The sequence below is a fragment of the Daktulosphaira vitifoliae genome, unplaced genomic scaffold, assembly GCF_025091365.1.
Source record: "Daktulosphaira vitifoliae isolate Bord-2020 unplaced genomic scaffold, ASM2509136v1 Scaffold_3, whole genome shotgun sequence".
In the NCBI taxonomy this organism is placed as follows: Eukaryota; Metazoa; Arthropoda; class Insecta; order Hemiptera; family Phylloxeridae; genus Daktulosphaira; species Daktulosphaira vitifoliae.
The window spans coordinates 16,730,618-16,749,226 of record NW_026099574.1 but is presented as its reverse complement, the minus strand read 5'-3'; the positions used below and the strand labels follow the sequence as shown (position 1 = coordinate 16,749,226).

General features: G+C 33.3%; 1 protein-coding gene across 2 annotated transcripts in view; it reads left to right on the top strand.

Moving 5' to 3' along the window:
* LOC126903174 (roundabout homolog 2) overlaps positions 1-18,609 on the top strand; it is a 120,681-nt gene that overhangs the window by 79,228 nt on the left and 22,844 nt on the right. The gene's annotated exons all lie outside the window — the stretch shown is intronic.

The following is an 18,609-nucleotide window of genomic DNA, read 5'->3' as shown; positions in this document are numbered from 1 at the left end:
TCGTCTTTTTTACAGCATAAATTCTTCGCTACAAGCTGCATTTTGTTCATTCTCATCGCCATCTCTTTCGTTGAATGAATTCCAAAAATATTTCCAAGGTTCATCGCGTTTTGGTTCGACTTAACAATTGAAGTACTGAGTTACCTTAAAATAGCATTGTAAAATGTAAATTTAGAAATATTTAGCTTTCCACTGTTATTCAAATGTCATTTTCATCGTGTTCCTCAGAGTGAACTTTGAATTTTTCATCATTTATGTAAGTAGATCACTAAAATGTTGCTAATCCTTTAATGCCGACATTACCGAATCCTACTAGTCAACTATATATAGACACTTGCGCGATGTGATATTCTTTCTTGACCGCCGATGTAATAGGAAATCACAAAGGGCCTTGATGTTAATTCTGTATTTGCGTGTGTTAATCTGGTCCGTACCGAATTTGTCGGCCCCCGGACATTCGCAACACTTTTGTATTAATCAATTAATAAAAGGATTATCCGATCTCTGTCTCGCCCACTACTACTTTTGTAAAACTTTTGTCAGTATAGTCTTTTGACGATGACCGTCTAGTAACATAGTGTTTCGGTCAGTGAACAAATATGCGTTTGTGTTTTTTCTTGGTGCGCTTAACTGCAGTCTACGGAGACTCTTACAGAATATATTCTCTTTGATTTATGCGCAGGGGTTAACTTTAATATATATAAGTATGCTTGGAATGAAGAGGAGGCGTCGTGGACGTACGTCGCCAGTTTGTCTTCATGGTAAACATCCATTTGGTTCGTGTCTAAGCGGATTAGTTTAGCAGATTGTAATAAATAAATATATTTGCGATATTATCAGTATCTCTTTTACAGACTTAATATGTACGAATTAATTAAGCATTTGAGGTCTTTAATATATAAATGAATTTGTTTTGAAAAATACTTGAAAATAAATTTTATTAGATCATTAACATACTCTCTTTTTTTGCTGCAGCAGCAGCAATGACATTAGTTTTATTAACATAAATAATGTTACGTCGTAGGAGCATTTTTGCAGAATTTTCCTATTACGATGCGTTTTTCTCTTTGGTAAAAATAATTTCAAATAGACTATCTTTCATTGAATACGAATTGTAATGATACATACAACTATGACTTCATATTGACATACAAAATAATTCATCAGTTTCTAATAATCACAATTATTTGTTATAATAACAATAAGTGATACTGGTTATTGGATAATATGTAAACAATATGTTTGTGTGTGTACATGTACCGCGGCATGTTTACTTTGTAATAAATTAATATTAAATATGTGCTCTCGTGCTTATCGAATTTATGTAACGTTCCAACCAATAATATACTGACGTTTTGCAAATAAATAAGGTTTAATAAAGATGTATGGTATTTGTATTTTCGTTGTAAATATTATATTTACTATATTAAATTATGTGCCTGCCAAACTCTTAATGTAATGATGAGAATTCTCTTTGTAACTTATGTATCACATGGAGAAAGAGCTTTTGCTCAGTATAAATTTTAGGATGTAAGGTTATGTGTATACTTAGCAGAAGTGAATTTCAAGTATACGGTTTGCTTATTTATTGGTCTAATCCCCTGCTATTGAAGTCAAGAAGCTCATTCGGCTCGGCACGCCGTAAAAATTCAATTCCCGCTTTTCTTATTATTTCCTTACTTTTTTTACTATCGGCTTTTTGAACCGTTGAGCTTTATGGTTCGGAAGCTTTCTTCAGTAAAAAATACATCCGACCGTCTTGACGAGGTGCATCGTAGGCAAAATAATCGTTCGATACATAATGAAAACACTGAAAAACGGATATTATTATATTATTCGTACTCCTATAGTCGTTTCTGCGAACCAAATGGTAGAACTCCTATAGACTGTTTGAAAAAATACATATTTATAAATCCTTTTTAAATGTAGTTTTTAAATTTATGTACTTGAAAAGTATTTTTTAATTATTTAATTTATAAACAGAAAGTGTAATAATATACAATATGTTTATAAGAACGTTAAAATGTATGTTGTATTGTTAAAAAAAAAAAAAAAAACATTAAAGGAAAAGCTCATGTGTATTTGAAACTAGAAAATATTTATCGACGTACGAAAAAACAAGTATTAAATTTCATTAAATAAAAAGTTTGAGTTGTGATATGATTGTAAGTTTAAATTCTGTTGAAAGCGTCTGCGGTTAACATCCTTTTTTTTTATTGTATTAAGTAAATTTCGGAATGAATATTGAAAAGCAATATCTAGTGTAATTGTCTCTAAAAAACAAATAATTTATTGTTATATTTTACTCGCTTTTGTTGTTAGCTTAGAAATTAAAGACTATTCCAAACATAGTATTAGTTTAAAGGGTGGACCAAATAAATCGGATAATCTTTGTTTCTGCTGTAGTATATTGTTATTGATAGTTTTTTACAATATAAGCAATAAATAATAAATCATATGTATTTCTGTAATAATATTTATGTAATTTTAATTGGAACTTTACGTTAAAATAAAAATTTTCGTTTTTACGGTTTCTTTAAACAAATGGATACACCAGTTATTCATGAGGAGGATATTAAAAACAAAAATTACATACCCAGTAATTTAGTTTCAAAGTGTTAAGGTAAAAAGTTATGCTTTTAAATGTACTTATTACTTATAAATATTGAAATTGTGTACTAATATCATAAGAAATGCAGTATGTTGAATTAGCAGCTTACAAATGCGGCCGTGTCTCAATTTGAAAGGTTCGCTAGTACTTCCGTCATTTAACCTTCTCTTAGTTTTCCCTGTGTTCCCGAAAGACACATGACCTCCAGACGTCCTGGAGCCTTTTCCATACAAACCCGGTAGACCATAAATCCTTCAGAGAAAACCCTTGTTAGTATTTGCGTTACTTGTATTATATATTATTTTGTGTTGGCGTATGAGCTTTTGAATGTTTGCCGCCAAACTTTTGTCGATTTGTTTTATTTTGTATAAACTTTATAAATTTTTAGACAATATTTAACATTCGGAAATAAAAAAAATCTACTGAGATGAATATTGAGTTCAATCGAATAAATATATATATTTTTAATCACTTCGCATTATGTTTGTCTAAATAAAAATGTACGAATTATTTTAATCAATTTATTAGGCATAAGTGTTTTAGTCGTAATTTTTTATATTTCGAAAGAAAACTTGAAAATGTGATACTTTAGTGGCATATCTTTAGTCGACATTGTTTTGCACACAATGTTGTATAACATATTACTATTGTTGACAACTTTTTTTGACTGATTCTTGCGTTTCCAATCGCACTAATGGAAAGCGAAAACGAACGCCTCACTCTCATCGTACTATAACAAAATGTTATATGTAATCTCCTTCCAACACGAAGTTTTTTTTGTTTGGGGATATGACGTTTTGGTTTTTTTATTTTAATAGAGTTGGCCATTACATGGTGAAATGTCGTTGCGTTCATCGCACAAAGTAGTCTAAAAATATTGCTGGGAGGCGGTCACCGGCGCGAGGATACAGTTTAATTTAATTGAAACTTCCATATTTTACCACGTGCCTAATCCCATTGTACTATTATGGAGGGTTATTATACTACATGGTATAGCATGATGGATGCAGTTTTTTTATACCTTATCTCAGATCGAAAATGTGATGATAGAACGTGTTTAGGGTCAAATGTTAAGCCGCTGAATGATATAATAATAATGTAGGTGCAGTATAACATTTTGGTTAATCCTGCCCCCGCTAGATATTTAGCGGTCAATTATTATAAAATATTAGTTCGGTGACTACATCATTAATATTATTTCGAAATTAATTGAAAGACTAGTTTTGTGTGGTAAAAAACGATATTAAATATTATTTATCTCGTTGTTTTCGACATGTGACCAAATATACTGTCAAATAAAAAATCAACCATAATACTAAAGAAAATAATTTTATTTACAAATTTTTAGCCAATCAATTATTTCATTTAAAAAAGGCGGCTGTTCGAAATCAGTAAATATTTCACATGAAATTGGCTACTTTAAACTGGAACCACATGCCGTGGGCGTATTCAGCTGTAATGACCACTCATTATTCCATCTAATTTACAATTGTGTACTCATTCAAAAATATTAAATTGCGAAATCAGTTTCCTGAAATCCCATTAGCATTCGATAAGATCTCAAATCCATTCAATTCGGCTGATTGAATCGTTAAAGTTAGTTTTGTTTTACATATTATAATCATATCGTTGTCGGTGTATTAAAATCAAATTTTTTTCATTTTGTCAAATTTTTATTCGTAATTCCACCAACATCTGTAGCGTTTGGATACATAAATAAACATGACGCCTATGAGTACTGGTAAAATTAAGTAAAATATCTGTTGTTACTAAGTGAGAGAAGGAAAGAATTTGGTATTAATCGAATGCGGGTAATCATTTAGAACAATATTATTCTGTTCATTGAATATTATTACTGTACAGAGTCGCATTAAAGTACCTACAATCTACTGGAATTAATTACTGTAGAATAAATCTTAATAAATCCAAAGCTTTAGAGCTCGCTCGTCGTTAATCGTTGCACTAATGAATCGCTCGTTATTTTTTACTGACTGCTAAACACCTATGCTTGAACAAATACGTTTTTATGTAATACGCTTTATTCTGTATTGCTTCTGAAATTTTATAGAAATAATAAATCGGCATAATTGGAAAAATGTATTGTCGATGAGAAAAATTTAATTAAAAAGTCGATTAACACAATTTTTTATACACATTTCAATAAAACTGATTACGTTTGCGACTAAATCGTTCCGAGTGTTTTATCTCTTCTCTATGTCGACTGCATCAAATAGAAATTCATTAGTGTACTCCGATCGTTTAACATTAACGTATTACACTATCAATTATCCTGGACGCATCGTTTGTCATTTGAGTTTCACTTCTGTAGCACTGCACAACCACAGAGTGACAGAATAATAGTGATAGGTTTGCGTTTACTAGTTAATTAATTGAATAATCATCGTTAGGTAAAAACCGATGACTTTTGGGTAGGCCTTACAATAATCATTCTTTGGCTGTTATGTATTCATATATCATTTCAATATGCTTGTCCAATGTAAAATAGTTTAGTAAACTTTCTTCTCACCATGTCTCGTGTAATTCGTTTAGTGGTGCGCGAAACTTTGAAATTAACTACACAGCTGCAGCATTACCAATTTTGTTAGCTTTGAAATAATTATCTAGTATTATCTTAAGCTGATGTAATTAACGCGCCGAACTTTGGGAATTTTAAAATAAATTATTCATGATAAAGTACAGTTATATACAGTAATAACGTTATCGGCAAAGGATTCTCGAGGGTTTTCAAAAGTATATTTAATACACTTTTAAATGAAATTAAATATTAATTTATTTAACGTGTTAACATAACTCGAAATAAATTATTCATCTTAGTTATAATGAATAATAATACTAAAAGAAAAAAAACTCATTAGTACCTCTCAATATGATTCTCATTATGTGGAGAAGATCATGTTCTTACAAACAATTTTTCCTTTACCGACGTCGACTAACTTTCTATGTACTAATTAAGGCGTTCCTCGTTATTTTGCTAACGTATATTTTTATTCTACCTATTACGCGCACCTTAATTAGCTATGAGTTAATGAGGTGATGGATGTGTAATGTAAAAATGACAAAACCCAAGTCACTTAGAAAGATCATTTTTCTAAGGGTGTAATAAGGGCACTTGATAAAAAACACTTGCCGTACAAACGTAATTAAATGTTAAAAAATAATATCAATAATTCTATAAGTGACGCAACGCAGTTGTATTTTTTCTTTTATTTAGAACATGTACAAAAAAATAATGTGATTTTTCTCTACTCTAGAACGTCAAGACAAACTGTTAAATTTAGTTTTTTAATTGTTATCGACAGATATTGAAACTAGTTATGTTTATTTTATTTACGGGGATTAACTATTGAAATAAAAATAATTCATTTAAATTACACTTCGTAAATTTACTGGCGTTTATATTCATGTTTTAACAAATGTGTGTTTTTATTTTTCAGGTAAGCATGTCCTACAGAAAAATAAATAAAATAATTTGTTATCCGAAATAGGAGAAAGTGAGTATTGTATAGACCTATAAGCATAATATATTTTACAAACAACATAATATAGGCGGACATTAAGTCGTTGTTTCATTAGCATGTTTAATGAAATAGATATAAAAAATACAACGGACGCTTTAACGATCATTTATTCTAGACCGTTTGGCAGCCGGGCGTGATGCCAAAACGAACGGTTTAGTCTAAAAAACAAAAAGCGTTCTCCTACACCGCTCGGCAGTCAGATAATGCAATGCATATGGACTATCAGATTTGTGCTTCGGACAGCTATGTACACGTATAAACTCTTTGGCATTGCCCTTCTACAAGTCCCAAAACGACCGGCCAAAGGGAGGCGGGCGGCCGCTTTGAATAATAACGTCATCGGTGGCGTTTCTAAAATGAAAATTAGACGGTTTCTAATAATGCGCAACGACCGAACACCCTCTTAGTTGCCCTCCAGTGCCCTTATTTTCATTGTTATGAAACAGATTTGCGTTAGTTTTTTTTTTTTTTTTTTTATACAATCGATTCCCTCTTATGTAATATTATATTAATGTGTCCATTTTGGTTTTGCAGCGAAACTTTTAGTGACGGTTGGCGACGGCAGCGCTTGCTGCGCGTCTCTCTGGAGAATCGTTATCTGCCCGTCCCCGGGGACCATTAAGGAACGAAAACGAAAACAAACGTCGGTTGTGTGGTGACACGTTTAAGAACATTCTAGTTCCCCTAAAACAAAACCCATTAGGACGGTCTTGCAATCGTGTAATCATTAAATAATACCAAATGACATAATGATGCTGTCTCTAATACGGAAAATCCGACTTGCCCGTACACTGTACGTAATTACCGTTATCTGTTATTTTTTATTTTGGACTCGTTTCTCGTACCCTTTTGTCGCATTTCCCGTCAAATCCTATGGGCTTTCGTTTGCATCCACTATTAATATGCAACCTTTTTGTGTCGTATTACACCGCCGGCTTTATGCGCACTAAGCATTTCGTCCAAAGTCATAATTCTCAACGCGCCGACCAAATCCAATTAATCTACTGACGGGATCCACGTGAACTCGTAATGTGCATACTGTTCCACGAGCTGCACGGAACTAATTATGCAAACCAAAACTCACGTTTATGTATTTTGCTGGCGTGTTTCGTTTGGATAATTTCCGCGTGCAGTCCGAGAACTTTATACGAATGGAGAATTAACATGGAAATTATGCTGTTAGATAATTCAAATAATCGGTAGAAATTCGCGTAAAACTCTTACCGCGTTTTTATACGTCCCTGACCTTACTCGAATCACTGGTCCTCTCTAGAAGAAGTGTACCGTCTCTATTCCGACCATAATTAATTATACTGTCGTGTGATACGTGTAATTACGAAATATTAATCATACAGGCGGTGCACCTCTCCCAACACGCGATCGTGTAACACTAGGTGTCTGACAGTCAATCGGAGGGATTGTTCTTAATTATTGTTATTACTTTCAGTGGTTACGAATCGAGATCTGATCGGTGTAAGTGGCACACGAAATCTACCGATTCTTCTCGGTGGGTGGGAGACATGTCATTGTTTGACGTCCGTCTACAAATCTTACGTACTCGTCCCACGCGACCGACCCTAAAAAATAAATACATGTTTTATGATACGGCCACGTACTACCCAACCGTAATTATAATTATACATGTATGTATAACACTGAGCACACAAGATGATATATTTTTTTTTATTATTGTCTTTACGGTCGCAAAACTGAGTTTAGTTCACTGTGATCAAGTCACACGGTGCCGGACGATTTACCGCTGCAGGCGCCACACCTATGGAACTCGTACAGAAAACCCTCTAAGAATACTTTTTTATTTCATAATAAACAGACGATATTATAGTTATTTTTTTGTACGGAATGCGCAAACGCGTTCGTTAGAACTAATGAACTTTGCGCTACCGTACTACTATTTTTTGGCAATGATAAAACACTGGCCTAATACTTCCCCGAGTTTCGTTTGCGTCAGTGTATTCATATAAGTTATTTAATCAATTGTGATGAACGATCTCGGGCACAACCCTTTATTCTGGGTAAATGTGATTTTTAAACCCAGATAGTTATTGTTTTGTGTTATTTATTGTAATGTTTCAACCTCTCTTTTATATAATACTCTCCGTTATGTCAACTTTGTTAACATAATATAGGTTTTTTTATATTTGATTTTGTTAGGGCGTGAGAAACGACTGTAGAAAACCGGCATTTGTACGTTATGTACAAAGTGCCCACGCGTTGTGATGCTCTAGGACATTGTATACACATGATATTAACATAACGTCCGTTTTACTTAAATTAATTATTGTATTGTAACCGTGAAAAATGGCCGCTCTACGCTTAGCGTCGTTTATAATGAAAAATAAGAAGAAACGCTAAACAAAATGGTTAATACTATATGAACGTTTTGCTAATTAATTCTTCATGCAAAAACTTATGTCTATTGTTTTCTGTTTCCGAGCATCTAGACAAACATACGGACAGGACGTAGACAATTAATTAAATGCATTTATTATGTCGACAAATAATTGTGAATGTTAATTGAGTTGAAATGCGTGAAATATTTATGAAGTCATATTTTCCTTCGGCGAATAAACGCAACGCTTAGGTCATTTTAAGAATTTTTTTTTGTATATTATGGCCGCAGTCCAAGTTTCTCAATGTGTTATGTTTGATTAATATGACTATTTTTTCAAACATATAATTGCTATTAAAAAACATTATTTGTCACGAATAGTTATTTTCTTAATTTAAAAACTAGCGTAGATTGATTTGAGTGGAGTTAGTAGATGAGTTTCTCTCATCAACTGAGACTAATAGTTAAGGATCAATTTATCTTATTTATAATTTGGCTTGAGTACCAAATGACATTAATACTAAGCTCCTAAAACTATACCGTTCGTTAATCGAGTTTTCGTTAGCAAATCGTAAGCCTCCCAGCTATGGGAAGAAACTCCGGCTGCGTTATTTTTTATTTTAAAATTATTAATTTTTATAATTGCAGTCCCAAACAAATAGACTGCGAAAATTATTAGAGTAGGTAGACTGTCCGTATTTGGTGGTATATTTACAACCGTTCCCCTCGGGTCGTTTTCCTTCGGTACCTTTGCGCTCCCTTTCCGTTCGCTGCCGGTGGTATTTATGCTGCGACAGACGTTGTCTCCCATGACATTTGATTATGGGTCTCCTCCTCCCACGTCTGTGGCCGAGTAAGTACAGACAACAACCGAGTAAATTTGATTTGAATTAACTGCGGAAACAAAATGAATATTTAACACGTTCTATGCTAATAAACGCGCTAGTCCCGTCTGCGACCAGACTTCCCACAAGTTGCTTGTACTATTTTTTTTTTAATTATTGTCCCATACAGTGTTCACAAACAAAGATATTTAAATCTATCCGAAACGACTTAATTAGAATCCTCTCGGACATGCTATAAATATACATTGTCAACGTATATCTTAATTATACTCTCCATACTTGTTCGTATACACTTTTTTTGCCCGTTAAATTATTTTATACATAATTCTTTTCTACTTAAATTGTTAACCGGATGTCGCATCATGACAATGTCACATGGCGCTTATAATCAGCGTGTACCTATGTATATAATCGAATCCTGTTGAGCAAAAGACTTCTTAATTTACTTGGAAATATCTCATCGAATAAATCTGTCCACGTGCCCACCGGTTTTATTGTCGTTTTGGATAGGCCAGTGGGCGACGATTTCGATAGACCAACGCTATAAATATTTTAAATTAAATAATCATCTTTATTTTATATTTGAAAAGTCCTGAGATTATGATTAGAATTTATTGAAATTTATAAAAAACAATATTTTATATTGTTCTGTTTTTTCTTCTGTAATTTATCCGCTTTCTATTTTGGTAACGAGTAATTTTGGTTTTTACTTATTGGTATAATAGTAAACCGTCGCTTAAATTGAAAAACTCATGAAAAATGTCATTTTTTAAACATTGAGAGATAATTTTTTTATATTTTTAGCGCGCATATAGTAGTCTAATTATTTGAAATTTTTTTTACGGGCTGCATCCAAGAAAAAACTTCTACGACCATCTGTCACTCCTATACTTTTGGGTATCATACTGGTAAATGGTAGTCCGGGTTACTTATACTTTTTTTTAGTAACGTTGCTATATTAAAAAATAAACGGAAAACTTTTCTTCCTTAAATGTTTAACAAGACCGAAAAAAACAAAATTCGGTATACGTTGGTTTCGGATTCAGAAGGCCGTTAAAAAATAAATAAATAAATCAATACATATATATGTATAGTTTATGCGCTAAAAGTTGAATAGAACGAGCCAATGTATGTGCATCTTATTGTGTGTAGTGGGGTAGTGATCAGACCAAAGAGATGAAAGAGTAGAGACGTGAGAGAAATAAAATATTCTTTATCACGTGTGCTTCTGAGAAAAAAGGAAATAATTTTTTTCGCTCTCGTCTCGACTGCAAAACAAATAGCTCCAGACATATAGGAGACAAACGCTCTGTCGGTTATCGCAGTACAGCGTACATACATAAACATCCAAACACAATTTTTCTCATTGTATACATGTTTTTTATTTCGCCATTTCGTTTTGGAAAAACAATTTCCGTTTGGAAATAAGTGCATAAGTGTTGACGCTCGACGCGTTAACGATTCATTTCTTTTCGGGCTTGGGCTGATTCAACTTGCTCTCCGACAATTTTTATTTTTACTCGGCCTATCAGTCATCGCGCTCGTTAGACGCCATCATGNTAACGATTCATTTCTTTTCGGGCTTGGGCTGATTCAACTTGCTCTCCGACAATTTTTATTTTTACTCGGCCTATCAGTCATCGTTCATGATGGCGTCTNCAACTTGCTCTCCGACAATTTTTATTTTTACTCGGCCTATCAGTCATCGCGCTCGTTAGACGCCATCATGAACGAGCGCGGGTAGCTCTTAAAAAATCTACTCACAAAGCCATACACAAAATATGCTTAATATGTGCATCGCCTAGAGACGGTTATACGCGCGCTATAAAATTCCTAAAATAAGGTTAAAAGTCCTTTGACCGGTCGTGTGTGCCCCTTTATTGTTACCGTGGAGTCGTATTATCTGACTGAGGCACCTAGTGAAACGACACGACGCGGTTGTGTAATAATAATTTCCCTAATGGTATTTTCGATATTGGCATTTTCGTGTGTTGAACTTTTGAAGAAGCTCGAAAACCTGGTGATCGAATTAGATTCCTTTGCGTTGTATTTAGCCGAAACGGCGAATAAAGGGAAACTTTATTACGGAAAAAATGTTTATTACTATACAGAGGATTGTTAAAAGCAATTAGGATTGGTATTTTATTTTTATTTTTTACTATATAATACAGTTCTTTGTCTTTTTCCGGTATTAACATTGCTTCTAGTAAAAGGAAATAAGTGCGCCTTGTTTTTTAATTTAGTTAGACTTTTTTCATACCGGAATGATTTTTACAAAGTTTTGTTTAGGAAATAGTTTGCACACGATGCTGTAAATAATAGCACTTCTTTTCTTGTTGTAATATCCTGTTTATATAAGATGATGAGTTCTTTTTGTAATTTGATGAAACTGATATAATTTTACATCTTCGATATAAAACGAAACATCAAATTTTAAAATATTAAAATATGTGTAACACCTCATAAATACAGTTAAAAAGATTTTCATTTTCACATCATTTGATCGGTACATATCATATGACGCTTGTCATTCTTAAATGGTTGCAACTAATACATTTTATGTCGAATGATTAGTTAATTTATTCGATTAAACACAGATTCGCCACCACGTAGTACATTTTATAAACTTTTTCTGGTTATTTGGGACAACAACTTGAACATAATTTCTATCTACTAATTGATTGTTGCGCAGAATGTATATTCAAAACTGCTAGAAAGTTAAATTTAATTATTAGAAGATTAAGTAATGACTATTTTTACATAAAACGGAGTCTATAAATAATAATGTATAGCATATTTGAGGAACTTAAGTAGTGTTGTTGTAGAGTGGGTCAATCATCTTTCAAAAACGTAAAATGAATTTATATAAAATATGATCAATGCAATAATTTATTAAAATAATTTGTTACAAATATTGTTATATTAATTTCGAAATTTTGTTTTTAAAAGGACATTTGATTCTTATGCTGTTTCCTATTAAGTTTTTTTTATTTTATTTATAAAACGAATCATATTATGAATAATTTTTGTATTTACTCCAGAAAATTACAAGGAAACTTAAAATAAAATGAATATATGCTCTACGGGACGTCTCTAATCATAATTGTTTATGCGTTCATAATATTCCCCTGTTTTAAAAGACTGCAACATACAAAGGGTGAAAACAATACATTGTATCACACATTTCAATTTTCTCATCATGTTTGCATGTATCAGTTTAATGATGATGATCATCACATTAATGTGAAACAACAGGAACAATTTATTATATGGTCTGAATAATGAATGGTGTAGTGCTCCATATACAAATCCTATTTATTAATGAGCGCCACAGTGGAAGTACAGCATTTTGAGAGTAACTAGAAAATATAGGGTAACGTACACAATGAACCTTGTCCGTTTTTAGGTTTTAAGGATAATTTTAAAAAGCAAAAAAAATGTCATGTGTAATCAATTTATTCACGTCCGTGACAATGAATAATAAATCTGTAGACACTGGAAAATATAATAATTCGTCGAATAAGGGGAGAGTGTTTAATTTGTTTTTATCTTTACTTTTGTTGGCGCCGGTGATTAATAACGTTCGAAAAGGTTTACAATCATTGTTCATTTTTTCTTGTTTTGAAAATCAAATGCAGCTGACACGTATAGAACAACATCCTTACACTGAATTCTAGAAGATAACACAAACGCATCCCAAATTGTTCTGCTTTAACTTAGCCCTGCTGATGTTTGTATAGAGATAATTGCACGGTTTGTTCGTTCTCAATAAGTCAAAAGGTGTTATTTATAATTCATTGAAGATTTATAGATTAACGCAACTGTAACTACCCTGTTCTCGTACTAACGTTTCTCGCTTGAATAAATAATTAATCAGTTATAAATTATAATAATTACAGCGGTACGGCCAACCGAAGTTTACGATTGCATTCATAACAGAAATCCAATATTAGCATAATGTATACATTTCTTGAGCAGAAAAAAATTAATTAATTAATACAACCGCGCGCGTGGTAGTTAACGACCGTAAGTGATTTATAATGCCATTCTAATGCAGTACAACAGTCCCTAGAATGCTTTGTGTATTTAGTCACAAATGGATACATTTCCGTTTGTCTTATCGTAGTAAGGTTTATTGGTTCTAAAACGATCTTCTGGGTGTAATAGACGCAGTGAGTATCCGTTACTGGTAACTCGATAATGTGGAGGCAACAGCCGTTATCGTGAAAATTCGTTTCAAGAGTATCTTAGCCAATAAAAATTCACGCGCTCAAGATGATTTCATTCGATTTGGTGGAAAAGTCACGAGTATCGTACAGCGCCAGTTATCGCCAACTTCCGTAATGCTTCGAACAAAATATTATTATATTCATAACGGGTCTTAGTTTAAACCTTTCAATACTTGCCGTTCTCTTCATGACTCTTAATGTTTATAAAGGACGAGATGTATTGAAAAAAAACTCCCTTTTCGAAAGTCAAGCTTTAAAAAAGAAAACAGGCACGTGGCGTCCAAGTACCTGTTTTATGTTAATCGGTTATGTATTCACAAACATGAACAAAAAGGTATTTATCAACAAGCTCCAAGAAAAACTTTTAAAGGCCATAATTTTTCTGGATCTCGAACGAGGTATATTTTGTTGGAGCTTTGAAAAATTACCATTGGATAGTTTAGACACATAAAAGCAAAGAGAGAGGGAAGGTAGCAAAACAAGGGGACGAGTATCAGCTTGTCGTAACGCTTACTTTAGTTTAAAATAGTGAAAAAACATAAAATAACTAATAGGTTTAAGATATTTCAACGGCATTTGTGGTGCGATTCAACTTGTTCAGCGTTGAGATTCTGTTTTAATTAACGCATATACGTTTAAGTGAGTTGCTGTTCACCTTCACTCGACGAGACAAAAGATTAACTTTTTTACTTTTTGCGATATTATCCGCACTCGCAGTGTCGTTGTTCTGCATTGAATGAATGTTTCTTCTGATGTGTAACAGTAACTTACTCAACCGATGTCTTTGTCTTGTTTGAAAGTCTTTTACTCGAGTTCCTTGGACATCAAAGATGTGACATAATGTAGTTAGCTGACACAGTGTTCAATTTTACAATGACCCCGTTACCTGTTTATAGTTGTTAAAGTCGTTATGAATCTTAATGCTTGTCTAGTTTCTCTTGGACAATCCATAAAAGAAAATATTGTATTTTAGAGTAAACTTCAAAAGGTTTTTTGTTGTTGAAATATTACTTTAGTGTTTTCTTATAAAAAATAAATAAATGTTTTTCCATTGAGTTAAAAAGAAAATACATATTTTTCTTCTTTTAGTCTGTCTAATAAGGTTATTTATTATATCTATAAAATAAATGAAAATTGATAATCAAACACACCCATTTTCACTTATTTTTTATTCATCAGAATATGTTTGGATAAATCTATATGTATTTTTTTTCTTTTCAAATAACCCGCGCATATATCGTTGCAAGAGGTGGAATATTTTTGGATATACTTCCAATAAATGCTGCAATATCAAACGTTAACATGCATATTCAACTACCCTAGAGCTGGTTTCGTTTACATAATAGATATTATTTTTTATTTCATGAATATAAACGTTGTTAATTTTGTCGGCACGTTACATACAACAACACAGCGAGTGCAGTTGTCGTTGTTTGAGAAGTAAAACACGGCGCTTGACGTATGCAATTTGGGTACACACGCGCGCGCAAAGTCAAAGTTACGACAGCGTTTCGAAAGTCGTCTGACATAATATGTATCGTAACTATAATAGAATAACGGCAATCATAGCCAACCCATTTGGCTTTGTAATGAGCATCTTTGGCGTTGGCGTTTACAATATTACTTTAGAAAACCTTTAGAGCATAATAAGTTGTTGTGTACGATGTGTCAAACGACTTGCGATAACTGCGAGGCATATCGGTCCTTTGGGACCTTTTCTCGAAGAAAAATTAAAGATTCTCCGGAGACTCGAGCGGTTTTGGCGACGATTTTGGAGCTTTAAATTACACACTAAAAGATCATTGCTCTGCGCGTTCCCGACAGTTTTATGTGTATCATTATCATTATTATTATGTACGTCGCTGTGTGGGATCGCGTTGATGTCATGCGTTCAAACAACACCATGTGAAGTATTTTCGAGGAAAACCGTGTAAACTATTTTCGTTGTGCTCGGCTATGTCGCGAGAAAATTGAAATAAATTGTAAATAAAAAGTAAATTGGCGTATTTACCACAGTTGCTTGTATTGATACAATAACTGGGTATTGTTGTTTTTTACTTTTCATTCGTTCAACTCGTCTGCCGACACGAACATCCAGTTAAGCGACGGTAGCAAACAATGAATATGTCCTGGTCGTGACCAGAAATGAATTCGTGATAAGACATAAAAAATACAGGGTCTCCGTTACCTTGCGTGATAACCGTACTTTGTGCTGTTTGTGTGTGTGTCGAATAAAATACGTTCGTGATAGCTTATGAACGAGCGCAAGCTTACATAATTTCTTTTTATGTTTTTGTGCTCACTTGTGCGAAAAACCCATCGACGACAGCAACGTGCTCGTGATATATATACTTTTTGATTCGCCAAACGATATATCATAAAAATGCTAAAAAAAAATAAACTACGAAAGAAATATGAGACGTGACCGCGCACTGAGAGTATAATACACTAAACGACATTGTGGTGACGATGATTGAACACCTTCGGGTCATCCGTCAAAGTGTGTAACTTCCTATTTTAATCGACCGCTAGACGTGAGGATTTTCAATCGGACATGCATTACATGTATTGGTTTTCAAAAACATCTGCTACCCCTTAGACTTTTTTTTTCTTTATTGTTGATTCATGAACGGGTCCAATCCATTTATACGAAAAATCAGAATTTCGCGGTTAACAACAGATGCCGCGTATATACGTTGTTATTTTTTGATGATAATATTATGCGCTCATAACTTATAATCCATTAACTTGTTCTGTGATTAATTGTGTCCTGTAAATATTATTTCATTTAAAATTATCTTTTTACTCGGAAAACGCGAGACTATTTATTATAATTATGGTACAATATTTACTATTCTCTTTAATGGATTTCATTACTTAAATAATATCTTGTTTCGTCATTTTCGTTTAGTCCTTAGGTTTAAACTCGTAAATTGTGTTGTAAATATTGATTGCTTTCTTTCTCCGATTACCGCCGTATTTCGTTTTAAACGGTCTTTTGATTTAAAACGCAATACCCGACCGAATCGTTTCCAAAGTAGTGTCTGCCTGATTGGATGTTTATAATAATTACGAGTGTCGTCTTTATTGTCTAGTTGCTTAGATAACTTTTGCCGGCAAACGGTTTCGGGGAAAACGCAATCTTTTATCTTATTTTAGAGACGCCGATTAAAGTAATCTGAAAAATGTTATTTTTTTTTTTTTCTTATTACTTTTGTCGAGATAGTTAAATATAATGCTTGCCGTTATATTATAGCACGAACGGATTTTTTCCTGAAAACTCACTAGTCTAGGCATACTCGCTCAATTTCGCCCTCGCACTAAAACTATATGGTCTGGCGTTGGATGGTTTTTTCGTAACGTTTTTCAAAACTTTTATAACACTAGATCAGCCTAGTCATTCGTTTACAACAATGTTCATGGCCGGGGAAGAGTACCTATAGTAGTTATTGGCCCGAGACCAATGGACGTCTGCCGTGATCGTAAAAGACAACGAGCCCCGTACGGCAAATGATAATGTTAAGAGAAAATGGTCCGGAAAATTAGACTGTCTTTGGGTATAAACACAAACAGTCGGGCAAGTGTGCAAGTTTCACGTACGGCCTGGAAAACTTTTTGCAACTCCTTCGTGAGCCCCTAGCTGTTACAGGTTTGAAACGTGTCGTCGAAACTTCCGTCCTTTACCCATATAGTGTAATTTGTTTGTATAAAGAAAACGCGGTATTATTATGTAAACATAAACTTTGCAGGCGAAAAATTCAGACATTATCTTTTTGCGCTGAATAAAGTAAACAAAAGTTCCACCTGCACCGAAGTGTAAGACATTTCATTTAGTCCTTTATGTGTCTATATTTCATCGCTACTTACTTGCGCACGTGGAACAATTAAAACTAAGTAAAAGTCACATGAATGTCTAGGGGATGAGCTCGAAAATCGTTTGATTAATTGTTAAGTTCAGTAGATTCAAAGCAATCTTTTAATGGAATCGGAAAACACATCTATAATATTAGTAACACGCATGTACTGTTTCGATGGATGTACGCAGTCTACATGGCGTCCTGGTAATGTTTGGAAATGGGATTATTAAGGGGTTATATTTCTCTTCCCTAGAAGTACTGTTAGTTAACCACCATGGCAATAAGTAATACATAACTGAAATAATAACAGTGTCTGTGTAAATTTATCAAATAAAAACTGGCCACCATTTTGTATGGGATAAAATTCTAACTCTGGTGGCTTATTATAGTTTTGACTTTACACTCTTATTTATTATTTCTATTCCTTCGATAAATGAAAACTTCTGGTAATGTTTTTACACTTGAAAAATATTGACTCTCGTCTCTTCTCGATTTCCAATTACTACTTACTTGATTCAATATTGTATTTTATTAACATCCACAAAACAACAACAGCAATAACAATATGCCCGGCTAATAATTATTTTCGAGAAACCTATTATTTTTTTATATTTGTTTGTTACTACATGCTTCAAACGTCATTCCATTCATATGTAGTACCATTGCGTTATGTAATAATACTTGCGCATAGATGTTTTTTATCCGGCTTTGTTTTTTTTTTTTTTTTCATTTTTTCCCCTAAACGTTTATTTGACTCGTCACGGGAACCGGTTGATAGACATACACAAGTGCCGCAGCAACGGTATCAGTTTTTGTGCGTCCTCCTAAAAAATAGAAATAATACAAACAAACACACGTGACCCTCATGACACCGAAACATGTACCCAATCCATCCGCATGCTATGTATATTAGTATTGTCATGTTGCCGTATCTTTTCACACGATCAGTAGGTCCCGTATGATAATAATTAAAAGTCCATTTACAATGTTTAGTGGAGAAAAAAAACCCTTAAAACACGTCAAAACTACTTCCGGTCTGTTTTAAGGGAAAGTGTGTATTTCAAGACGATTCTCATACGCCCATTTAATTTGTTTTATACCTACTAAACAAAAATAGCATCGCGTGCCTGTCGAAACCCACACCCCTTTCGTCGTGTTCATTTGCCGAACAGTCTTAC